The sequence below is a fragment of the Pseudopipra pipra genome, chromosome 5 (genome assembly GCF_036250125.1).
Source record: "Pseudopipra pipra isolate bDixPip1 chromosome 5, bDixPip1.hap1, whole genome shotgun sequence".
NCBI classification, from domain to species: domain Eukaryota; kingdom Metazoa; phylum Chordata; class Aves; order Passeriformes; family Pipridae; genus Pseudopipra; species Pseudopipra pipra.
In genome coordinates, this window is record NC_087553.1 from 9,131,088 (window position 1) to 9,158,760 (window position 27,673).

Here is a 27,673-nt window from a genome sequence, read left to right on the forward strand (position 1 = left end):
TAAAAATATCGTGGGAAAGCCTTTTTGTCAGAGAAGGTTTAGGTTAGATGCTGGAAAAAGGTTCTTCACCTAGAGGGTGGTTGGGCACTGAACAAGCTCCCCAGGACAGTAGTGACAGCATCAAGGCTGACAGTTCAAGTGTTTGGACAGTGCTCTCAGGCACACGGTGTGACCCTTGGGGATGGTCCTGTGGAGGGCTAAGGCTTGGACTTGATGATCCTTGTGGGTCCCTTCCAACTCAGCACAGTCTGTGATTCTGTGATTCTTCATTCTACTGAAAGGTTACATCCCAAGAGAGGGAATCAAACTCCTCTCTCAAGAATGCCCCAGAGGTCCTGATAGAGAGTGCAGATAGAACTTCTTCTGCTAAAAGCTTTCTTTTCTCTGCATAAAGGGCTGTCTTCTCCCTGAGTTGTCCTTTTTCTCCAGTTTAGATTTTTTTTTCTTCTCTGTTTCTCTTATTTAAGCAAGGAGTGTAGCAGGAAGCAAAAATTCCATAGCTTTTTCCACAGTACCTAAGCCAGTACAAGAAAGTACATGACATGAACATACTGGAGTGAGTCCAGTGAAGGGTCATGAAGATGATGAGGGGACCAGGGGCTGAGAGAGCTGGGACTGGAGAAGAGAAGGCTCAGGGGGTTGTATTAATGTATAAAAATACTTGAAGGGAGTGTGGAAAGAGGACAGAGCCAGGCTCTCTTCAGTGGTGTCCAGGGACATGACGAGAGGCAATGGGCACAAAATGAAAGACAGGGAGCACAATCTAAGAATAAGTAAAAACTTCTGAGGTTGTCAAACACTGAAAGTGGTTGCCCAGAGAGGATGGAGTGGAGTCTTCATTCTTGGAGATATTAAAAACCTGACTGGACAAGTGCTTAGCCACCTGCTGGTGACTCTGCTTTGAGTAGGAGGAGTAAACTAGACAGTTGTCAGAGGTGCCTTCCAACCTCACCCACTCTGTGATTCTGAGAAGCTCAGGAAATACTTTGGCAAAGCAGAGTCTAGGCAAGATGATAAAGGCAAAGAAAGCAGTTTCTTGCCCAGTTGCTAGGCATGCCCTCTATGAGTGAAGAATTTGCTTTACATTCTATGAGTGCTAATTTACTTTGATAATTTTTTTCCCAGGGAGATGGTTTTAAAATTGCTGATCCTCAAACCTGTAACTATAAACGAGAATTATTTTGGCATGATTACTCTATTCCTTCAAACTGCTCATGCTTTATTTTGGGGATTTGGTTCAAACATATATAATTACCTATGCTAAGCAGTTTATCATATGTTCTAAGGCTTTTGTCTTTATTGCACCTAGCTGACGGTTCTGTAATTCAGGAGTAATTGAATCGCAATTATTTTTCATGATGCATATTACGGTTTTATATCATGTTGTTGGCAGATATTCTTTATGATGTCGTTTGGTCTAATGGGAAAATTAGAAGTAGCTCTATCATATGGAAAGATGGCTTTTTTGTGTCATGTTATAGTTTGTAGATGGCACTCAGGATATTTTCTTTTGACATATAGATTTTTAGGTAGAGGCTGAAATGAGATTCTAAAGCAGGGTTCACAGTTGAGACAATATTATCTGTACATCCAAGATGATTTCAACTGTTCTCCAATAGTGACAGTCCATTTATATTCAAGTCCATTTAGTAGACTGTGGTTAGTGTTCTAAAATACATATATAAGTACTACATGGTGGCAGTTTCTGCTCTAAATTCATCCCTGATCCAACATAACTGGTTTCAGAGAAGCAAGGAAAAGATGTCAGCATCTTTTTTAGAAGCAAATATTCATCAGAGCAGGAGACTGACAGCAGATCTCCCACCTCACTGAAGAGCTCTTCAACCACTGCAGTGCCCAGACAGTCTCTTAATCTCTCCTGCTGGAGCTGTAACACATTTTGTGTAAAGTTTTGTGAGCTGTACAGAAGCTGACTTTGTAACCTGGAGATTAGGGCTACTCTCCTGGAATTTGGGAAGAGGCAAATTCAAGGCTCTATGTCAATTAGTTAATTTTGTCTGCAGAAGAGGTGTTAAACAGATAGGATACTATCTGAGAAAAGCACAGTTTGGCCCATTGGATGTAGGAGAGTGGTGGAAAATGAGAGCTGAATGCTGGAGCCAGCAGAGCATCCTTTTACAAAGGGAAAAGTGATACTTTAAAGTTTTCAGTTTTGTCCACAAAATAATATCTGGAATCTCACAAATTTCCGTGGGATGAGTCAATGACCATAAGAAACCCAGATTGTCTGTCCATATAAAATTCTCATGCACAGTTGATCACATAAAATTTGATGGCAGGAAGTTTCAGATAGTCATCTTAAACCCATCTTTATTTCCCTCATCTGTTCATACACTTTTCTGCCCTGTAAACTGGTACAGGAAATAGTGTAACATAATTTTATTTATTCAGCTTCAAACTTGAATGTACACAAGCTGAAAACTGTGTGAGTTACTACAGATCCTGTTTACAGTACCTTGTGTGGCTTGACTGAGGGAGAAACTGGAAGAATGGAATATAGATGGCCAATATTTTGTCATTCAAACTGATTTTTAATGGAGTTACCAGTCTTTATGAAATGTGTCAGCATGGCCAGCATGTTAAAAGAGGTGATCTTCCACTCAGCAGTTTCAAAATTAGCCCTTATTCTTGCAGTGAAGACAGACAGGTTTAAAATTTGTATTCAAACATAGATTTATTTTTTTTATTTGCCAAGGATTCAGGATATATCTTCTAGATACAGGTCTGAACTGAAACTGAGAATCTGAACAAGTCTGGGCAAGTTTGGATCCCAGTGTGATGACCCAAGGACAGGCACTTCTTCAAGTTTTCTCTTATGTTTGACATTTAATGTGGAAGCCACGTTTCTTTTGAAGTGAGAAGCCACATGTTGCTTCTTTTCATCTCTGGCACACAACTATGTTAGGGGTCTGTGTCACCTGGATCTAACTATTGTAATCATCTTTGACTGGTGTCCCAGCACACCGGATTACCAAGCTGCCAGTGTTACAAAATGCTACTGCTAGGATATAATCCTGTACAAGGAAGAACAGTTATGTAGCTGCAGTGGTGCTTTTAATTATGGAAATAAGAAACCAAAGATCTCTTGGGATACTACAAGACAAGACAATCCAGGCTGAGCTCTTAATTTATCTTCTCTGAACTTTTGAAACCTTTGTGAAGAAAAGTAAGCCTGAATAAGGGTACTAGCTTCCAAGGGCATCAGCCAAGGCTTGGGAGAGCACATAATTTTCAGTCAGTAGTATGGGCCACAGACTCTCCATTTTCTCTTCCTTGTTGTTTGTTTTTCCAGCACCCCTGTACCATGGCTTGAGGAAGGGGCTTAGCTCTCACTATATCTACCTCTAAGGCTTTTACAGCCTCCAAATGTCAGCCCAGTAGCACACAGGCACCTCAGCTAAAGGCAGAATCCTTGGTCCAGATAAGAGTCTCAATGCAGAATGACTTGTCTTACCAGAAGTATTCAGCATATCCAGTCTTTACAATCTATCAATCCACAAAAGCTGTGGCTGCCTGGTGGCTAAAAAAAGGCATGGGATGTACCCAAACACCAATCTTCTGGCACTGATGCTTCCAGATTTCAACACAACCCTACTACTCAGCTGATTGTTTATGAGTTTCACTAATGCTGTCCGAAAATACTGTCACTAAATACAAAGTAGTGTTTTCTTCCTACAGTTCTTGAAAGAGCTGTAATGGAGAGGTTAAGTACACTGTACATAGGCAAAAAGGGAAGGAAACCTTGAATTTGCTCATTTTCTCTCTAACTTTCATTTGTTATCTGGAGTAAAACATAGAATTAAACCCCTGTGCAGCTTATAAGAAAGTACCCTGAGTTGTCTTTAAATATGATAAGGCAGCATATATGCTACTGATTTATTACTTGAGACAAGACAAATTAGTGTCTGTTACATTTTTTAATTTCAATCAAAGCATGCTTTTTATTAAAAGTTTAATTCCTTGTTTTAAAACCATCAACACATAGAAAAAGTAGAGGGATACCAGAGTATCCCTAATAGAGAATAAAATCAGTATGCTGCTATAAAAAAATATTTTTGACAACATGGCAAAGGAATCATTATTACAGAAGCATGATTTTAAAGGCCCACTGACACTTTCTGTGGAGGGTGCTCAGCTCCATCAAGAAGGTGCTTTTGAAAATCAATAGACATTATGAGACTCAGAGGATGTTCAATGGCTTGCACTGATGACAGGTGAGAGAAAGGAAATACATTTTGGTAACATGTTAAGTGTGGGTGGCATCTATATTAAATTTCTCTGGGTGTCTTGCCATTGAACATGGAAGGTGAAAAAACCCCTCATAACTTCAGCTTAAATATACCGGATTAACTTTTCCAACTTCAGTTACTGTTTAACCTGGCTGATTTTGGCTGAAACAACTGAAAGAAGGCTCACATAATCCTTTCCACTGATGAAATGGGTGTCTGTACCAGGTTAGTTATGCCTTCAGCTGCAAAGGTTTATGAAGGGAAGGTTTGCCCATGCCTCAAATGCTGATAACAATACCCCATGTACTTTTGGGCCTGTGCTATTTGATGACGTGAACACACTTCTTCCTGACTACTTATGGATCTTTGAAGACAACATTGAATTTCCGAAAGTACAGTTATTCCCACCTAGATTTCAGCCTATGTATCTGGAAACACAGTTTTCAATTTCCACTAAAAAAACACACTACAGCCATCAGTGCCTGTTCCACCTGCTATTCAGTGCTCAAGCAGAATGCTTGTCATGTTCAATACAAGAGCTGCCTGCAACATCTGTCCATGCAGTCTTCAAAGCACAGAAGCAATTTAAGAGAATGAAACCCAGAATAATTATTATTAACTTTTTTATATTTGATACATCTTTAAGATTAGGAGTTGTTGGATTTTAAACGCTGGACTGTAAATTTCAATCTCAACTGCTGGTGTGTGAATTTCAGGATAGAAATACAATTGCTTGAATGGATTACACTGTGTTTAAAAATAATCCTCCTCCATTTTGAGACTTGCAATAGACTACATTTTGAAAAATTCATTTTTTTCAGAGAGGTGCGCTTGAATGTGTGATTCCAAAACAATATAATCAGACCAAATAGCTTTATCAAAGATAGCAATTCAAAGCTTTTAGTGCAAATGCATCACAAATGCTTGCACTTAGAAATTCTCTTTCTAAGGTTGTGTTTACAGACTCTGCCACAATAGGTAAAAGAACAAAAATATCTTTGATGGTTTAGAAGAGAAAAGGGTAGTACTGAAAAAGAGATGAGAAAGAATGGGATGCAAGACACTGTTGAAAAATAATTGATACTGTTGCAAGAAGAAAGGCCAAACTCGAAAAGAAGGACAGAAATGGAATAATAGTGATATAAATTTGGTATCAGGTGCTCACATTTTATAATTAGACACGGAAGCATTTGTACATCAGTAAAGTTTTGTCACATTTGTAGTACCCATTGACCTAAAACCACATTTGAGTTTCTCAGCTTTCTTTCCTGTTGCTTTCTCCTTGACAGACTTTCTGAAGATCTTAGATATGAAATCTCTTAGCGAGACATACTTCACGTAATTATATTTGTGGCAGAAGAGATGAAGGTGGAGGAATGCAAAACGGGTTTTGGCTATCATTCTTGGATCTGAGAAGAAAAGGAAAGGACCCAAGGACACCCTGAGTTGGAATGGTGAAGAAGAAGCCATGTGTCAAGTGATGCATGAGGGAACCACAGAGGCTGCACTGTTTGACAGTGACACAGCCATAGCACCAAAATGTTTGCCTTTCTCCATGTGGGCATAAATTTCAAAGGGAAGACCTCAAGTTGTGACAGAAAAAAGTCTGGAAGTGGCCCAACAGATCGGTCCACAGACTTGTAAAAGGAATTGATACCACCTGGCAGAGTTTTAGTAAAGATCATATTTAGTTTTTTACTACCATGGTACCTCTCTATCTGCTATACACAATTCCCTTCACTCCCTATTCCCAAGCAAAGACTACAAACATACTCGGGAGAACAGTAAACTTTAAGACAAATACTTTCAAAATAGAAAGTGTTAAACTTTGGATGACCTGTGCAAATCTGTTCAGTCTTTTTTCTTTTTCTCTTGAATTGTGAATAGTCTTTAATTAGAAAATAAAATTTGCTAATAATCTCAAAGCACAAGATGGATTTACTCAGGGGATAATTGCTGTGAAATGAGAGTTTCTGTAAAACTCTACTTTTTGTAGAGTGTGGAAAGTGTGGAGTGGATGAAGTAGAGGGGTAGGACTACAGACTATGACTAACTCCAGTGCTAAGCTGAGGAATCAGGTTGGCTTCCACTTTTTCCTTACAGTCTCCACCTTTTTTCCTTTTGCTATAACTTCCACCCCACCCCCTCCATCATTCTGCCCTTCTGTTATTTTTACTTATCTCCAATTTAACCTGGTCTTTATTTACTTTTTTTGCTGTCCCTGCAGTCTCACATTATTCCTCTGCAGAGAGCAGTTGGAACTGAGATTTCTGTATCATTGTTCCTCTTCAGTTTGTTTCCAGACTTCTTTTTGTTATCACTACCTTTTTCTTCATTCTCCCTTTCTACAGTTTTGCTGCCTTTTCTTTGAGGTGGATGAAGAGGTAAAGAAAAATGCAAAAAAACCAAAGAAGCTGATGAGAATTTATTTTTCTTAGAATGTGCCAGTTCTTTAAAAATTGAACAATTACACTTATGGGTCCAAATTAGCAAAAATCCATCTGATTCATGCTTCTCAGGCCAGACTCATGCAAGACTTTCCTGCCTTTCTGTGTACCACTGCCATGGCTGCCTGCTGACTGGACCACCTCCCAGTCAGGAGTGACAGATGCTCCAGAGCCTAAATCTCTTTATTCATCTGCCATCTTCATGCCAACAGCTGGAATGTGGAATGGGTGGAACACACAAGCATGGGTGTTTCCACAGATGAGAACTCAAAAAATTCGGAGTCTTTTTCCAAACGCAATTTTAAAATACTGAGTAAGTTTATGAAGTTGTATGATTATTTTTTTTAACGCTCTTCACATTCCAGACTAGCTGGGAGAGCGGGAAATGGAGTTTTCCTCCTTCATGTTCCGGTGCCCAAATCCTCAGCAGCTTCTGATGGCCAGAAGCACTAAAACCAGCTAAAATATATGTACTTGCTGTCTGCAGTTTGGTACACGCTTAGGAGCAAGGAGAGGATGGAGTATGCTCTGTGCAAAGGGAATCTCTCAAATCTTTCCTGCAAACCCAACAATTCTTCCAGGGCATACAAAACAAGATTTCAGAGGAATATATAGCTGCTAAAAACAGTTACTTGTTTAGCATGTTTGGCAAGTGTTTCAAGGGACAAGGGAGGCACCTTGGGTTCCAATCCCTTTTCATAATTTACAGTTCATATTCCATGAAAGACTTGCGATGAGTTTACGTCTCTCAGATTACCACACAGCACTACATGAAAATAAACAGTGAATTCAGATCAGTTCTTACATTTACTTATGGATGATAGAGCACATAAATTGGTCTGGCTCCTTCCAAGAGAAAAGAATCATGCTTCCTGCTCAAAAAAAATGGCAGGGAGATGTTTAATACGATTGCAACTAACTGTTAAAATCCAGGCAGCTGACAGAAGAAAAAAATAGCACAGTTATATTGTCCCGGTGCAGAGATGTTAAATTTATAAGATGATCTCCAACACAGTGCTTGCAGCTCATGTTTGTTCACACAGTTCAGAGGAATGTTTTCTAATCAGCAGAAGGAGTTTACAGTGTTGTGTTGAGTTAACACCAGTTGAAATCAGGTCGGCAAGCAAGAGATCCATCATAAAACAGCTGTACAGCACTTGTGTGTGCTGTGCGAGTGGCTGCTGCTTCCAGTTTGGAGATGAAATCACAGTACATATTTTTCACAATAAAAGACTCTGGCAGTCACACAAGCACGCTTTCCTGGAGCTGTAAAAGCCCGATGGAGCTGTAAAATCCTGAGCAGAGCTAAGCTTGAACATGAAGTTCTAAAATTCTTCCTTCTCATAGTCCGTAGCGTGTTTCACCTCTGGATTTTGCAGGTAACTCTCAGTGGGATGGGCAGAATTTGCCCTTCTCTGTGAGACCAAATGGAATACACCAACCAAGAGCAGGTAGGATTTCAAGTCTTGGGCACTGAATAAGGAAAAGAGATTTCAAAATACGTGTATGAAAGTAGCCATTAACATATTTGCTATGATATATCTTACTGTGTTTGAAATGCATCTTATCAGCTCACCAACTGTTTTTCAACAACTTATTTGTGAATTTCCAGTGTGAATGTGTATCCAGAGGCTCAACCTGATAGTCTTCAAGAGCCTCAATTTTCACAGGATGTCTCTAACTAGTCACTTCTGAAAGCATTGTCTGTTGCTAATTAAGTCTGGCACGTTTCTGTCAGATAGGCAGGGAATGTTGTTTTCCACGCTAGAGATGGGTCAATTATGGTACAGAAAAATTGTGGCTCCCTTGCAAATTAACAGCAGGGCCAAATATAGAAATGAAGAATCCTAAATAAGATCAGAGGAAAAACTAAGATCCTAAATAAAGACTCTACTTACACAAGGATGAATCAAAGCCATTACAAATTTCATATGTGAGGGGAAAAAAAAAAGAAGTCTTTTCAAAATATTCAACAGTGTGACAATCAGATCGTGGGCTTGATGTGTGGGGCACACCATTTAAAGCCTTTCTGTCACTGACACTGAATATTATGTTGATATTTGTCTTGTTGGGAGAATAACTTCTACTCTGAACCCATGTCGTGGTTTGGACCTTGTTTTCCCCCAGAGGCCAAGAGAAGTGGTAGACCCCAAGGGGTGGAAACCCTTGGAAGTTTTGAAGTTCTGCCCAATGGGCGCTCCTGCAGAAATGTAAACATATCACAACCAGACCGGAAGAGAAGAGTGGTAGTTTTGATTGTTGGAGAAGTGGTGGCCATGTTGTGAGCCACGAGGTAGGGGCTCTGTGCCCCTTGGGGCCTCTGGCCCCCTCCCAGCCCCTGGCTGGGGGGCTGCAGGGACCTGGAACAGCATAAAGCTGGGCTAGGTGCCTGTAGTTAAGACGGGAGATGTTCTCTCCATGGGCGCAGAGCAGCAGCCGGGACTGACCAGAGAAACGGTGGCAGAGAGCCAGAGATAAGACCTGAACTGAAGAAGCAGCAGAAACAACATGCAGCACCGGAGAGAAGACTCCTGGAAAGGGAGGAGAAGAAGAGAGCAGCAGAGAGACAGAGTTTGGGGTAAGAGACTGTACCAGATCCCCCAAAACTCCCTTGGAGACCCTCCTGGAGAAGAGGGACATGGACTCCTATTTTAGAGGAGCCTTGGACATGTAGCACTAGAGAGAGAGAGAAGCTGAGAAGCTCAGAGTGTCCCGGAGCTGGACCGGGACGGCCAGATGGAATGCAGGGGGAGTTGACCTTGGCTCCCCCCCTTGCACTGCTGCCGCGGTGGCAGCCTGAGAGACAGGGCACAAAGGCCCTGCAAGCAAGGAGCTGAGTCTCCTGAAGATACCAGACAGTCACGAAGACCCCCCTGTGTCTTCGTGATATGACGTGGTGATACGACCTTGTCTGGGGTTACGAAGCCCACGGAAGACCCCCCGGTTGAGGCGATGGGGCCGAGGGAATTTGATATCTCCCTCGTTGAGTGCTGGAAGAAAGCCAGCTATCAGCTGCTGCATGTGGAGAAGACAGACAGGACCTGCTGCCTCAGAAGATGCTGCTGCTTAAAGACTGGAAGGGATCTGTCCTTCTTTCCCTCCTGGACTTTTATTTGGAGGGGAGAAGAGATCTGATCATTGTAAATACATATGTCATGGTAGAGATAGTTGTGATCGTGTGTATAATGTGATGTTATATTTATTTGTACAGTCATTGTAATATATTCCCTTTCCCCCCACTTTGAGTCTGGTGTGTTTTGTCTGGAAAAGCCCATCTCACATTAGGTTGAGATGTGGGAGGGGGGATGGAGCCAGGGAATTGGATTTTGGGGCTATTCAAACCATGACAACCCACAAAAGTTTTCCAGCAAGACATTCTCTAAATTGCTCTGCCTTGCAGAGGCAATTGATTTAAGTAAATCTGATTTTTTTGAAATCAGACATTAAAATAAGCCCTACCCAGCTGCAATCCTTTTTGGAAACTTTTGGCAAGAATTGTTTTTCACTGCTCATTTGAAATCAGGAAACAAATATTACACTCCAAGTATTGCCAGATATTTAGCAATTTTTTACAATGGCACAGACTTCAGTTCTCAGGAGTGACTTCATAACATGGTGACAATGTGACTTCTGATAGCTACAAAACATAAAATGGTCTTATTCTGCTCTAGAGTTTGATGCTAAGAAATTATTCTGTGCTCAGTGGTAAGGCTGCTGATGCTATTGCCAGAAACCTTGTATTTTCCTGTCTTGGTGAAATGTTTTTGCCATGCTTTCATTATTGTTAATGATATTTAATGCAGCCTATAACGTGCTACCATTATCCCTGACCACAGGAAAATGTGGTTTGTACCTGAAGCTGCTCACAATCTTTCTGATTTAGACCTCATTTGTGCTCAAGAGCTTTCCCAGCACAATATTTTGGTTGCCTTCTTTCTTTTAGATGTTACTATAACACCAATAAAAACTTCAGTGTGCAATGCAAAACAAAATCACCACAGATATGCTCCCTTTGCTATACAGGGACAACTACATGACTGAGTGATGTTTTACAGGGCTGTAACAACAAGCAACGGGTTGTATTACTTTAACTACAGCGGTATATTTAAAGTGGCACAATTTTGGAGCACAGACAAAGCCTTATTTACCACTTGAGGTATAACAGCTGCATAAAAAAATATACTCCATGGATAAATCATCCCATGATGGTGGCAAAATACTGCATTTAGCAACTCTCTGTGCCAGTAAGAGTCTCAACAAAGCTTCAGACATCTGCTAATGGAAAATAGAGAGGCTGCTTATTTTCATTACCTTCAAAGTTTTTGTGATACTAAGCTTTGCATGTATCAGAAATTACTGATTTTATTTCCCCTGTGGAAATTCAAACTTTGCTGAAAAACAGAGACAAAGAATTTCCAGTGCTTTCCTGGTTTTTTTCAACGAGCTGTGATACTCAGCTTTTGTGTTGTCTAACCCAAACCTGTGCTGACTATATCTCAGGAGACACTAATGTGGGAAAAAATTGAGCTACATTGTCCCCATTCAGTGTGCATTTTTTGCCACAGAGAGACAGGGTACTTGTCACCTGCCTGACATTCACCACCCCGAATGTCAGGTATGTCCCATATGCAGTCAGGTTCCCAAAATAAATAGAGACCTCCTAGTGCCGTGGTAGTGTCTATCATTTGGGAACAGCTGGAGTATGAAAGGATTTGTTAATTTTCCTTTTTTTTTTTTTTTCAAAATTTCAAAGGGGATTTTGGGGTTTCCTGGAGATTTAGTTTTCTTCTATCTACCACCTGCCCCACCAGATAGTTACTTAAGCAGACAAAGCTTACGAAAATTGTGTCCAAGCATGGTTTTTTTTTGAAAGTAGTTTAGACTATGTTTTTCACAACACAGAAAAGTGAGCTGCAATCATGTGACACATTGGAAAACGTAACTACACTTCTTCTTTTTTTTAACTCCTTATCTTCAGGCTATTCAGTACATTTTTGTAAGCACACAGCTTTTGTGTCAGAAGGAGAAATAAGGGGATCAAATTAATATTGCTGCTAGTTATGGAATTTCAATATGGTAGGACTCCACAGCAGGCAAGTGGCATGAATTCCTACTGGCTGTGAACACCTTCTGTGCAGTTCAAACAAATGCTACCAAACCAGCAGAAGCATTTTTTTTTTAAAATTTCTGATACATTCAATATTGCTTCCAGGTCTTAATCATTCCACTGATGCACCTCTGAAAAATTCCATGTTTCTACTAAGCCGGAGTTTGGCAATGCCTGTCCTCTTCTGTGCCTGCCTGGGGATGGCTGGGCCACTGAGGAGGAGACCAACATGGAATTCTTGAATCCCACAAGACACCACCACACCCTTTCCAACAAGGCAGTGTGCCCAGAAGCTGGTATGAAATGGGAGCTTCCTACTAGTACAGGGCTTCGAGGTGAGATTATACCTTCAGGAAATGAGGCTAATAAACACAATCACTTTAAGTGTTTTTAGAGCTTTTTTAAAAGTTTTTAGTTCACTTTCCTTTTCTACTGAGCCAATTCTTTCTACTTCAGCTGATAGCAAAGATCTAGTGCAACTCTAGCCTTGAGACAGAAAGGTTCCAGGTAGAAAGTGGAAAGCTATCAGCCTCAGCAAGCCTGCAGATACTATGGCTCACTGCCTAAGTGGCATGCATGCAGCTCTCACCATAAAAAATATGCTGGACAAGTTCAGGGGCAGGATAACATCAAAGGATGTATAAACTTTCGAATTTGTTGTTCTTGTTTTGCGTGTAATAGTTTCTTTCAAAGGGTCTGATTTTATTTTTAAAGCAGTTCTGAAGTAAGTTAGATGTCAATGAAAGCTGTCAGATACCCAGGAATGGGATTCTTTATTTTCTTTTTTTTAATAATTATTTTATAAAAATTTTTTTCTTTTTTTTTTTCTTTTTAATGGTAAAGAAATAAGATCTCCAATAAATCCTTATTTGGTGTTTTTAAATGCTGGCCAGGACAAGACTCTTGCAGCAGTTTAAATTCCTGTAGTCCATTCAGCCTTCTGCCTCTTGGCTGCAGCTGCCAACAAAGGGTTATTTACTGAGTGCCAGTCGTGGCAGGACATTTTGCAATGCTGAAGGACCAAAGGGCACAGCACAACTTGCTCTGAAAAAAACACCTCATCTTTATCAAGGACCTCAGGAAGCAAAAAAAAAAAAAGCCAACCCAGAAACAAAAAAAAAAACAAGCAGTATTGAGAACCTTCTGCCTGACGAAGACTGAAAAATATTTTAAACCTCATTAGAAAAATAAAGTTTGCCTATTTCTCCTGTTTCATACACTGTGCAGGAAAGGAACACATGTGCTGTCACATTCATATTTTACGGGCTCTTTTTTTTCCCCCAAACCTTCGTACCTCAGATTTGAACTTTAAACTTGTGACAGTGTTATGTTCATTAGAATAAAAATCACTTGCTATTTCCATTGCAAAGCTCCCCCCCAGAGGTTATCTTAGCTGTTTTATAAATCATATCAGGAGGAAAGCTGGCATAAAGGTTGACAGCTCACTCTAGATAATCACTTCCCCTTCTCTTAAGTGACTTTAAGGAGAAAGGAGCATGTAGCTTGCCAGTTCAGTTTTTAGTGGTCAAGCATCCACATCTACCCACCACCAACACACTGACTAAATTAGCTTTTAAGTATTTTACTGAAATGTAGGAAAATCACAATCCTGCTCAGAAGGAGAATGAATCTCAAACATTCATCAGCTATCAAGCCATATTTTCTCTGTCCTTCCAGGGCAGAGCTCATTACACAGAATGATATGAACTCCAAAGCCCTTTGACATAGGGTCCTTGAAGGGAGGCTGGGGTTCAGATTACTGTTCATTTATCAGCCTCCTCAAGTGCTGGATTGATTAGACTAATGGCTTATAGGGGATATGATTTCAACATTAAAGTCCTGTGTCGTGGAGGCAGACAAATGCAGCAAGTTAGATCTTGTAGTAAACAGAACCTACAACTCAGGGCAACAGCCTATTAACTAGAAACTTAAATGGAATAAACAGGCACCAAAAGAATCCTGGGTTTAGGAGAAAAGGTCACTTTGTATATTATACTTTTTCTACATACAAAAATAAAATTAATCCTGGGCAGAGAAACTGAAGCAGTCTGGAAACGGTGCCAAATCTTCCCGGGGTGAGTTAGAAGGGAGTTGGGGGTGGGGAAAGGAAGCAAGCCATCCCTTTAACGTGGCACTTGCCCATGACCTGATTACAGACTTTTGTCAATCAATAGAAATCTTTAACCGTTTCTATTGGACTTTGGAGCCAGTGTGGTTGCAAGAGGAGGGTTCCCTATAGCAGGTAAAGCGACGGGTCACAGGCAGCAGATGGAAAGCCTGTCTTGGAAGTTGGTTGTGATAGTAGCAAATATTATGGAGGAAAAAAACTGAGAATATTAACTTGAAACATAAGTATGATTCATCTGCTAATCACTGCATCTATCCCTGAAACTGCTGTCTCTTAGTTAAATAAGGATAATAAGACTGTCCTTTGTAAAACGGATAATCCTGAAAGTGTGTATCAGTAACTAAGATATAGGGAGCTTATTTTCTCACTGTCTCATAACACAAATTCAGCTCGATGCCATTAGGAAGAATAAAATCCAACCCTGAAAAAACAATACTTTTTTACTCAGCCTATAATTGGACTTTGATATTAATTTCGCTTGGAAGCCAAGAACTTGACAGATACCAAAAGGGACTGGATATTTATGCAGACAACAAAAATTATCTATATAATTATTAATTTTGAGTAACAAATGTTAGGAAAATATACTTAATTTTGTACTTCAGATATTTGGCAGCTATAAACCGAGCAGTCTACACTGATGATGGCAACGAGCAGTTCAATTTGGTTGTCCACAACTAAATAGCTAACTGTAGTGGTGTGGAAATAAAGGAACTTCTGAAAGTAGAACAAGACCTGAATAATAATAATTTGGCAATAACTTGCACAAAATACTTCCAGTTAAAGAGATATTACACAAGGCACTACACATTGCAGTTGTTACTAATTCTCAGTCTTCCTTTTAAGCTGATCTTAGCTTGTACAACACCCCCAGGAACCAGATGAACCTTGTATCTGGTACACCCTGGTAGTTCCAGAACTTGGCAGCCTTTTTACATTGATGGAAGATATTATATTTAAGTATTACACAGTTATTTACACATCTAAATCTTAAAAAGACAAAGGACTACCTGAGACACCACCCAGTGAAGTGGGTCAGAGTTGAAGGCGTGTTTGCAGGCAGATGGGAGGACACTGAGTATCTCCCATTACCAGATCCTTGCTACGTGGTACCGGGTCTTTATTTTCCAGACCTGTCAGGTTCCCTCAAGTCCACATGAAGGAGATGTAATAAAATGCACAGATTCCCAGTCTGGTGCAAAACCACTGAGTAATGTTTACCTGATTTTTTGACATGAGGAATTTCCAGTAGCAGAGCTGGGTGTGCACTTGCTGTTGAGCAGATACCCTGCCTAGTTCTAACTTGTCACAGGTTCAACTCCAGGAAACAGAACTGAGAGGCAACTAAAAAGAATCAGTATTGTGTTTTCTCTAAAGGAGGCAAAGAGGCAAGGAAATTCTGAACCAAAGCCTCTGTGTTGTGTCTTCCACCTAACTTGGTGCTTCCTGAATGTAAATTCTTGGAAATGAAACATGGGAACCGTTAAAAAAGAGGCAATGATTTGAGGGAAGAAGGACCATATTTGACTTCTAGTGAAACTACCTTACGAAGGAAAGTAGTTAGAACTGGCTTCTTTTTTCATTTAGCCATTAACTTCTTTAATGAGAATCCGATGGAACCAAGATGCAGCTATTCCAGAGCCTGGCCGAGCACTGTTATTGCAGTTACAACCAAAGTCTGCTTTTAACATTGCAGCTTATGATGAAAGGAAGTTGTTGCATCAGTGGGAGTTCCTGGCAGTACTTAGATTCCCAGAGATGAGCTTGCCTTTGGTCATCTCACAGAAAAAGAAACAGTGCAATGTGGCTGAGTGCCCAGGTCAGTGAGAAGCTTAGGACACAAAATCAGAATCAGTAGGGCCCATTGTCTCCAGGAGCACAAGTGACACAAAGTGTCTTTCAAGCAGCCAGCAGTATTCTTCCCCCACTGGGAAAACAGCTTCTCCCTGTTTAGCTGGTCAGAGATGTGAAAAGGCTGGGGTGGTACTCACTCCTCCCATGCACCTCCCTGGCAGTTTCTAAGAGCACAGCTTTATTTCACCATGTACACTCTGAGAGCTAGAAAGAGCATTCATGGGTACTGGTAATAGTTTGGGAGAAGAAATGTCTGGGACACAGCCTTTTGGGGGGCAGGGGATGTCTGTTCCAACAAGAATTAAATACCAATGCATCTAGAAGCCCATTTTCATTTTGCCTTTTACTTGGACACTGGATATAATCTTACTTTTATAAAGATGTAGTTTCTCCAGAATGCTTTCCGAAAGCATCAACATGTGCTGTGGGATGAAGATATTGCCTTGTTTACTCCAGACCCACCTTAACCCCCCCTGATTTTACAGTCCTTTTGCATTTTGCTGTTACAGATGCCAAGCCATTTGTATGCCTACCCTGTTGTACTAACCTGGAATTATTAAATTAAATGATTATGAATTTGGCTGTATTTCACTGCTTCTTGAATGTGGACAGTTCAATACAATTTCTAACCTGCACATGTTTGCTGCCTGGGGGCTGTGAGTCATGTTTGCTTTAAAAGAGGCAGCACTCACAGACTGTCACTCACCTGGGTTATTAGAAACAGAGCACTTTTAAGAATTACTCTGCCACCTCCTCGCCTCTAAATATAGCTGGTGTGCGTGGGTCTTAAGCAATTTAGCTAGTCTGAGAAAAGGTCTCATTCCAAATAATCAATTAAAAATCCATCATTTTAAGAACTATGTGGGCCTCAGGCCAAATGCATCTTGGATGTAATACCTTTGACTGTTTAATGCTAATATTAATTATTTGTATTACAGCTCTAGATCCTAACTCAGAATGAAATTTCTTTGCACTAGCAAAGTCCTGTTCCAAAGAGTGAACTATTTAAGTAGGCATGATGGACAAAGAGCAGCAGCAGAAAATCATCATTATTCCCGCTTCACGGATGGGAAACTGAAAGACAGATTCAATGACCTGCCAAGGGTCACATAGGAAAAAGAGTAATTCATAAATCCCAGTACAAGGTCTTAAGCCATGAGATTTCCTCTCATTCTTTAATCAATAATAAAACACCACAGAGGTCTAAGAATCTAATATCTGTAAAACTGCTCCAAGGTCTATAGGCACGATACAATTAATTTCCATTAACAGCAATGTTATGTGAGGGCACTCGATACCGACCAGAAAAGTGGGCCTTGCCGACTTTGCAGCTTTTAAATACTGTTTCAATAGAGAATATAAAAATCAGAGATAGTCTAATTAAAATAAAAGCAAGGGGAAACCATTGCCAACCCTTTACCCAAGCTAAAATTAAAGGAACTGACTCGGGAAGTAAACCAATGTTTTTTAAAAAATGGGGTCCAGAAAAAGCAAAGGCAATGAGTGAAAATATTTATAATGGAATTTCCCTTTTTGAACGAGAGTTATGTTTCTCAGTGTTATGTGTGTTGTTGGCTTGACCTTTAGGGCTGTACTCAGCCACATTTTTTAACTCCCTCCTCCCCTACTAGCACAAAGTATTACCAAGAGAAATTCTCACAGATTCACCTGCCTGAAGGTCTCGGATTTCAGAAAGAACATCAAGTATCAAAGAACTTGCAACATGATCACAAGAAGTCAGCCAGGCTGAGTTGCATAAGACAACACCTGCAGGTTGCAAGGAAGAGGATAAGCACTGTGGGAAAAGTTCAACTCACCCAGAGCCCACAAGGCCAACACAAGGAGCTTCCATAAATACATGAACTCCTTCTACCCAAGTCCCTCTGTAGTTTCTTTCATATATTTCCACAAATGGAACAGGAATCTTCACTAGGTTGTGCAGGACAAAATCAGGCCTCAGCACGTATAACATTTGAATCTTCCCATCACCATTTCTTCTTATTGCTTGTTAAACCAGTATAAAAAATAATAAAAAAAAAAAATTACTGCTCCAATAAGCCTGAATGTTGCAATGAGTTACGGTTATGTCTAATTTTTTCCACAATATACACATTGTTGATATAAATGCAACTGCACAGTTAAAAATATATATCCACTTTTAGGTGTTTTGACAGGTTTGACTTTTATTTTATGCTTTTGAAGCATATAGCTAAACTGGAACATGTAGTTACTGTTCCAGTTAAAACATCAAATAGCACTACTTATTATTTTTAATACAGCATGATACATTTATAGCACTGATACCACCAAAAAACTGGAGAAATTAAACCACGTTTTTTTACAGTCTGTCCCAATCCCCCAGCATTCCCAATATGTAAATCAAACTGACAAAAGACTCTAAGAAAACCCCTGGCTACTACATTTTAACCACCACTCATTCTGCAGAAAGACATTACAATACTACACTATTTTCCTTCCTTCCAGTGTCACACAATGAACTTTGATTCTTTGTTAGAACTATGGCACGAAAGTGCAGAAGTGAAAAATTCAGTTTGCTGCTTTATCAGAGATGCCAAGTTTACTGGCTGGCATGGACTTACTAGGTGTGGAAACTTTGTCCCATCAGTGTTTACTCTGGTAAGTTATCATCAGCTGTTGTAGGGTAAAGTTCTTGGATAATATATGCCATTGCCATCACTCTCTGCACTTGTGAGAGGTAAGCTGCAGACAGGCCCTGCTCATTCGACACCCACTCTATGAATCTTCTATTTCAATGGGAAAACTCAGGTTTAAAGGAGGTGTCACTACTTGTGACTGGGCTTTTTTTTCAAAAGCATGAAAATAATTGAAATCCTTGTGAGCCACTTGAGCTGAGTGTGAGCCGTGTCCCACAAGACAGAAAAAAAAATGATTTGTTGGCTTCAATAGGATTTGGATCAGGTCTATTGCAGAAGAAGAAGAAACAAATCAACTACTCTTATTTCTGCAAGAATGGTGGTCAAAGGACTTGAATTCAAGTGAGTTAGTATCAGCCCACTAAGCAATAGTTATATTTTATGTGTTTCTGAACATTTCATAAAAGGTCATAAAACTTTCTAGGTGGCTTGTTTATTCAATACAATTTATTAAAGGAAGGGAGCTTGTTCTGATGCTCATGGAATTAATGGAATGTCCACAGAGTTTAACAGGACCTAATGTGGAAGGCCAGTAGCAGAAAGACTGCATTCAGGAAAATCAGGACACTGTAATGTGTCCTCGACCTCCCTTATGTACCATTAATATCAATTTATCTGCCCTGTCAGGGGAAGAGTAGAGGGAATACTGAGTGGTAAGAAGGCCTGATAAGAGTCCCTGAACTGGCTTCAAAAGTAGAGTGGGCACAATTTCAGAGATGTTTCTCAGAGGCTGAAAATGAGCTGGTGAACCTGAAAATTGAGAATTAAATGACGTAATGAAGTAACGTCATTGAAAATGTAAAGAAAATGTGAACTAAGAGTGATGGTGAACATATATATAATCTCAGAGTAAGGGGCTAGAAATCTGCCCTTGTCCTAGAAGGTTATGCAGGGTAGATAAGAGGGTTCACTTATGCTGCTGAACAGCAGTTTGCTTTGACTGCTGTAGACTGGGAAGGCAATGAAGTGTCTGAGTGCATCATGCAGTGCAGTGATAACAGCTGAAAAAAAAAAAAAGGGATGGTAAAAAACTACACCCCCAAAGCAGGGATAGTCACAGAACTCTGTTCAAAGTTAATTAAATACATGTTATGAAGTTAAGGGGAAGTCCTGTAGTCTTGCCTAGGAGGAACAGCGAGTTTCAGTGCAAGGAAGGACATCCCTTGACCCTGAGATTAGCTCAGTTGGTTAGAGCCTGGTGCTAAGAATGCCAAGGTTGTTGGATTGATTCCCATATGAGCCATTCACTTATGAGCTGGACTTGATGATCCTTGTGGGTCCCTTCCAACTCAGAGTATTCTGTGATTCTGGCTTTGGCAGACCTCATATCACAGTCAGAAAGATCAAAAACTACTGCAAACAGAGACATTTATGAAGCCCATGAGCATGTTTCCCAGGGCAACAGGACATGGGCTAGGAGGCAGATGTCAGGTCTCTTTGTTTTCCTCTCTTCTTTGGATACAGTCAACCACATTTCTCCAACTCTCTTCAGCATGCAAGCCCATGAAAATCCCTTACTCAGCTTCAAAAGAAAGTAATTTTTCTTGTACAAAGACAGTGCTACCATCAGAGGCCAATACTGCCTTTCACAAATAGGCACCTCTGTGGAAATTAGGATGGGGTGAAAAGCAGCAAGGGCTCAATTCCCAACAGCCTTGGTGTAGCCACCAGGGTAGGAAGTCAATCTTCCATGGAAAGGGGCAAAATCCTGAAGTTCTCAAAGAGACAAGATGATTATATATTTTTTTAGGAACACTTTCTCATTGTCTCTTGCTGCCAGCTCCCACACTCATTCTATACATGTATACACATATTGATGATTCACTACAGCTACTGTCAAGGACACATTTTCCCCTCCACTTCAATACACCCAAATATATAGTAAAATGCCTTCACTAATATGAAAGGGGCTCCTTCCTGCTGAAAGAAGGCAAGATTACTGCTTTGCCATCCCTCCCATGTAAGGAGCTACATACACAATTTTTCATGGCTTGGAAAAGCAGCAGGTTTTGCTCCATAAGGAAGTGACCTGCCCCAGATCTGTACCATCTCACACTGTGATGACTCCTCTCCCACTCTGAATTCAACACTCCTGGTCAGAGTGCTGGAGATGAGAGGAGAGAAGAGGTGAACCCAAGGTCTTTCCCTGCTGCACGGCAGGAAAAGGCTCTGTTCCTCCTGCTTGCCTTCACCCCAGGCAAGGCCTGGTGGATCCCTGCTCTGCAGAAGGGCACAGTGGAGTATTTCAGAGCTCCCATGTGCAGCGTGCACAGGTAAGAAAAGCCTGGCCTAAATGTGAAAAGACAGATTACAGTGCAGAAAAAACAACAACACAACAAAAACTTGCACAGCTACCAGAATTATGTTATTGAGGGTGCTATTTGTCATCCTCTGTATAATAGAGCATACATTTTGAAACAGGCTGGCAATTCCATTTCATTCACTCTTCTCTTTCCTATTCCACAAGTGTCATTGAAGGTAAGCAGCAAAGTCACCCTCTTCATGAATTTCTCAAACTGAAATGCTCTCCTGAGGATTGTTATCCTGCTGCTATGTGATCTAGTCTGGAAGCCTGCATGTACCAAATTAAAGAGAACTCTATGAATCAAAGCTGAGAGACTTGGTACTGAGATATATAATGAGCACGAGAGCACGTTAGGCCCAGTACTGCTCCCACAGAAATGAGCAGCAAGGGTCTGATTCTGATTTTGCTGATCCAGCTATAAATCAAGAGCAACTTCACTGAAGCAACATCAGTAAAAAGTGAAAAAGCAGTCTTTCAGCCACTAAATTCCCAACATATCATGCACTGTATTTAGTACAAAACATTGTCCCAGCTTGATTTTGCCTGCACAGTCATTCTGGGAGAAAATGGTGAGGAAATGCTCAAAGTGTTTCTTAAGAGAAACGTGGTTATGACACAGCAGAGGAGTGGGTTAGCAGAGCCTATTGAGCCCCCACCAACTGCCCAGATAAAGAAAAAAGCCAACAGGGAGCCTTCTCAGAGTCTGAACTAAGCAAGAGTACTTCTCTCCCCTGCTGTACTGTCAGATCCTCCTGAGCCCTGACCCGGAGGCAAGATTTGATGAGCAGATTCCATAAAATTTTATGTGTTTATGAGCACTCTTTATTCAAGCTAAATAGACAGTGCAGCTGAATATCCCTTTGTATTGTGAGACTTAAACCAACAGAGAGCATCGAGCTAAGCCACAATGTGTTATATCAGCCAAAAGATTTTCACCAAGACTAGTTAGAATTGCAGTGGCAAGCAAATTAATTAGTTGCAACAAAGTGTTACAGAAACACTGGTTATCATGACTTGGACATGAAATAAAAAGAAATGGTATTTTTGTTAAGGCATAGCACTCCTCAGAATGGCAACACTGAAACTATGAGAAAGAAAATTGCCCATATTTAGCAGAGGAATGTATGATTTTGTGATATTCTTTGTAAATGGGATTGCACCAAAGAACAACATCACTACTGGAGAGAATAATTGCATCCCTATCTTCTCAGCTCTTTATCTTTTTAACGAGAATTGCCTGGCAAAGCACCATATACTGGGTCACAACTCTGCCCAAAGAGGATTTGTGTTTGAGTAGTGACTGAGTATGTATTTGTAGCCTATTATTACTGGGCGTTATATGGACCATGAAATGAAAAATGGTCCCTGTCCCAATTAACTTTTAAATAAATTACACAACTCCTTTTTCTACAAGCTAAATGATGAAGTAAGATGCAGACTCTTGTCTTGCTGCTGTGGTTTGTTTGGTTTTATTTCCCATCCCAGGGCTTTAGGGAGTGAGTTTCTGCTAACTATTTCTGCAGCTGTTCAAAAGCAATCTTATTGCACAATACAGTATCTGAATAATTGTCTCGGGTGACTATTAAAGTCTACTACTGCACCATAAAACCACAAGGAATAATCTTGCACCGCAGCAGAAAATATCCCACAGCCAACCCTGCAGAGTGTCATTCCAGTTAGGAGAGAGCTACCGCAACTAAGTGAAGATTCAGGAAGACAGAAAGAGCACAGGGAAGGCTCTGGACCTTAAATTGTTTCTTTCCTTGCCAACTAAGCAAAAGCTGCTCATTGTTAAATGTTGAATTGCCTGTATTCAGCCCTGGCCAGCTGAAGTCAATGGACATACATCGAGGAAGACTTTAACCCGTTACACGTGAAATGTTTGTCTTCTCCTTTCCCTTTCTGTCACTCATTATGGCCTTTTATACACTGCAGTAAAGGAACCCCTTTAAAGCCTAAAGTATGGTAATGCAGTTTAATTGTGGTTGGTTGGCCTGTTGGGATAAAATGTGCTGGTTCCAGGTAATTTTGCTGACTCTAAACTTGGCTCTGTATAGAAAGCTGGAGGAGGGGAGATTACTAATAAAAATAGCTGTGCTACCTGGGGAAGCTGTGCATGCTACAAAGGTACTGTTTGAGTAGGCCCTATAATTGCAGATAATTGATTTTTTAAAACAATTATGTTTGCCTCACACCGAGTACACAGTCTGCCTCCTGACCCTTACATAAGAACAACTCACACACAGATGTAACTCCCAGACAGGCACACTTTAGACATCCTTTCCTCACTTAGCAGAATTACACTTAGCATTCATTACACAACTTCTTTCACTCTTTGAGTTGGAGACAGCTGAATTGTCAAAGGCAGAAATCTCCTGCCTGCATTTCCTGCAGGATGAAAACAGGCTTCCAGAAGCTGGGGGGCCTGTTTCTTCTCCCCACATCCTCTGATGCAGTCCTTCTACTGAATCCCACGCACTGTCCTACCGTCAGATCAGTGATACGTGCCTGTTGACAGGACAGGTGATTACTACTGATCAATATCTTGCTTAAAGGGAACACTTAAGTTCATTCTTTCAGATGGTTACTCCTCAAAAATAACCACCTAGGCAGGAGTACCCCTTTCCTTCCCTGCCTTCAGCTCTTATAATCATCACTAAACTGCCAGGCAGAAGCTGCTCCATTAGTTAAGATGGTTCACATCCCATCAGTGACATATATATACAAAGTGTTAAGAAACTCTAATTTGAATGACTAATAATGTGTGCCAGGACCATTTAGCCTATGGACATTCAACTGTGATATGAATCCAGTTAAGATTAACGGTGACCAAAGGTCATAGAGCAGTTTAGTACCCTCAGAGAAAAATGAGCTTGCTTCAGTCCACAGGGCCTGGCTCTTTCTCTGCCTTACATAATACCTACATCTACTTGAGTATAAAAGCTCACTGTATGATTTGGGAGAACTTCAGAAAACAACTTTATAACTTTACCTATTTGTCTACAGACATACCAGGTCCGTCTATTATCTCTTGCCTGCAGAGATAACTCGGCAACCACTTCCTAGATGCCTGTTATTATCTCTGTCTTCTCAGTAGCTTCAATCCAAGTGATTGTGAGTCTTCTGTGTGCACTTGGAGAGGCACTATGGCAAGAAATCTTCCAGTTTGGTCTCCAGCTATATATTTTTCTTCTGTTTCTAGAGCAGAGCAGTAGTACAAGTAAAACCTACTGGACTCCTATATCATTATATTATCCTATATTAATGATCAAAACCTCAGCATCTCAAAAGCCATTTTGCTCCCAATACTTTGTTCAACCTGTGAAGTGAAACTTGAAAAGCATTCTGCTTCAATAGTGAATACTTTCTCCTTCTGCTACTTCAGTGTCATTTTAAAGGATCAGATTTTGTTCTATGAGCTGTATGTAATAATGCTCAAAAAATAACTCTTCTCATTGGATTAGTGTAAAAGTAACTTACTGTGGTGTCTGCAAAATCTGTTTTATGGGCACATCTGAGCATTATAGTGATATCAACTCTCTCATGCCCTTTAATGGTAATATCCTACTTTCCTAATAAAAACACTTGTGTCACAAAACTGAGTGAAGGTTTTCCCTTCAGTTCAGCAAGAGACTTTAAAGACCTTACTGCACATGCATTACCATCAGTTGCAAAGTGGTTCTATGCTGCAGACTTATTTTCAGAAGCAATACCTGTTCATATGCAGTGAAAGTGGAATCAAGGCAAGGTCCATGATGTGCTGATATACAGACCTACTAAAGAGGTCTGCCTGTGTGCATGCCAGTCCCTTTCTGAGTTGTTCCTCAGGTGGGACATCAAGCTGGTAGGGCAACAGATAATTTTCCTGTATTGGAGTACTGCTTGTGATATGTCTGCACTTGACTTTTGATCTGGAAGACTAAGGAAAACCTTACTTTTTGTCTCTTTAAATGGCCAGTAAATGAGCTTTGTGGGGTTTCTGCATAATGTATAAATTATGTATAACTGGGCATATAATCAGCAGATATGACCACTCCTGTGTTTTGTGGAGACTGTATCCTTTTCTCTCACTGCTTGTTGGTCACCACTCCCTGTGAATGGTCACTTAAATCATAAGCTATTGTTTCTGTCTCACAAATGAGCACCTGAAACTCTGAAAAAAATGCCAAATTGCAATACTGAGAACTGTTCTCCTCTTAACAGTGGCATGAATAAAAGGGGTGGATGGATGAACACTGCTCTTTTGGAGTTAGAAGCTCAACCAAAAGGCAGCTTATGCTAGAGAAGCCGTCGCTGAGCTATACCCAGCAGAGAGTGTTCCCGACTGAAGAAAAAGATCCTTTCTTGCTGTTTTTGAAGCAGTTCCCCAGAGAAACCAGGCAGCAGCTTGAGATCTTCTGAAGCAGAAGTGTGTGAATCACAGCGAAATTACACAGGTGTCAACACTTGATATAGTGAAAGTTCTCCCAAACCAGAACGTGTAGGTTTTAATGGAGTAGCACAAAAACTGACTCTGGCCTGTTATACTAAACATTCCATTCGGCATTTAAACAGTACTTCAGATTTTGAGACAAAATATGGACTGAATATTAGTGTTCATTATTTGTTTTTCTCTGCAAAGCATTGGTTCATTTCACGCAGGAGGCATAATTTGTCAATTTTACTTGAAGAAAGCACGAATTCATATTATCAAGGGGATGGTGAGCAAAACCTTGAGGTATGGTGAAAATGTACTGTCAGTGCCTTCTTTACCACTCTAATTATGGTAAATAAATGGAGCCAGGGAAGGAGACAGGATTGGAACAAGGCTGATCAATATATACCTATCCCTTGCCCTCCCTGCAGTTAAAATAGAATGATTGCACTTATCTGGCCTTCTTGGGGAGTATCTATTCCTTGCTGGAGGTTAAATGAAAAACTCTTTTATTCCTACTTTTATGCTGACCCTAAACTCACGTCCTGATTCTACTGTCTCTGGCTAGATGGGTAGTTCTTCAAGTCGATGGGAAAATTGTCATGAAAAAGGGTTGCTCACATGAATGAGGTTTGCAAGATCAAGCCCTTCATGATCAGTATAACCCTGGGCACTGGGCTGATATGGCATCCCTGATTTACAAGAGTAATCCCATTAATATCCAAGGGACAATTCACATGAGTAAGGACTGTAAGAATGGGCCCCTCAGGAGCAACTATCACCAGTTATGTATCCAACCTCACTTAGATCACAGCAGTTTTCAAATGTTCTACAGGCACTTTATGCTGCTACTGAACCTTGAGAAGCAAATAGACCTTGAGCACAAGTTAATTTCTGCTTTACTGACTATTGGGCCCACTTTGCACTCTTCTGAGACTCTTCCCTCGAAGAGGCTAGGAACCTGAACCTTTTAAGTGGTTCAGTGTCTGCAAGAAATCTTGGTTTCTTTTCTTGTTTCTTGCCCCTCCCCCCATCTTTCTTTATTTTTTCTTTAATTCTGTCTTTTTTAATTTTCTTGTCTTTCTCCTTTTCTCTTTTTCCTTTTATCTAATTTTCTCTTATGTTATTTCCTTTCTTCTTTTTCCATGTTTTCTATTTTCCTTTTTTCTTTATTCATTTTTTCGTCTTTTCTTTTTATCCCTTCTCTTATCTTCCTTCACCTTCCCCTTCCTCTTCTTCTTTCTTTTCTTTCTTTTTATATTTGTCTCTTTACTATTTTTCTTTTTTTTTTTTTGATTTTCTTTCTCTTTCCTCCTTCCCTCCTCTTTTCCCCCCTCTTCCTGACCTCTTCCCTTCCTCATATCTTCTTACCTGTACCTTCCTCAGAATTAGGTGAATTCAAAGAGAGTAGGAAAAAATTAACAAGGTGTTGGCCTCAAAATTCAAAGACTGAGAGTATAGCAGCTTTCCCAATTTCAGAAGTGTTTTTTAAAGTCACATAAATCTATCTGAATTTCTAAAATCTGTAAAACTGGAATGTGAAATCCAAAGAAAAGCATGAAATTTGTAGAATTTCTAGCTATGTTTCTGCTTCTTCTTATATCCTACCTACAACTAATGAAAAAAACCTCCCTCCTGGTTTCCCAGTGTTTCCAGGTGTAGTTCTGAGAACTCTGTATAAATCAATTACCAGCTTTTCTTCTCAGGTATAATAATGTGTATTTAGTTTAACTGTTAACTCAATAGGTTTACCTGCTTTTTAAACTGACTTCGGATATGGATTAGAATGTCAAACAAACAAAAAGGTGGTAATTGAAGATAATTATAGTTTTCTTTCAGTAGCATTAATCACACCATGTGACTGTGATATGTGTTAGGTGTTGTAAAAAAATTTACAAAGATACAATTCCTGCCTTGAAGTAAGTTATGAGCTGCAGAAATGCTTCCATGTTGTTTGAACTGGAAATCTGCTCCCTGGGATGGACCCATGCTCATATGAATTGTTTTGTTGACTTCAGCAGAAATTCTATTTGCTGTGTCCTTAGTGAGAACAAAGGCTGTTGAACCCAACTTCTACCCAACTTCTAAAAACAGATCTGCTACTACAGTTCCTGCTCAAACAAGTTCTTGTTGTGTTTTGTAATTTATAAGAGTCACACAGGTATTTAACAGAACGTGAAGCACAGAAGTAACACCAATGAATGCTGAAGACATGCACCTAAGCCTAGGTTTTTTTCATAATGATTCAGCTTTAAAAATTGTCTCCCTTTCTGTCTCCATGCACATCTTTAGGATTATTTCTGAAATCTTTATTGGACACCTGAGTACATGTATCTCTATCTTCTTCAGTCCAGTTTATCATGAGCTGCTCAGTCACAAGTCCAGTTATGAGGAGGAGTGGTGTGGGAATAGCATAAGAAATATAACTGTCAAAGTACAAACCACCACCAGAATATTTAATATAATGGCAGAAACAACATTTAAGTCACAGAA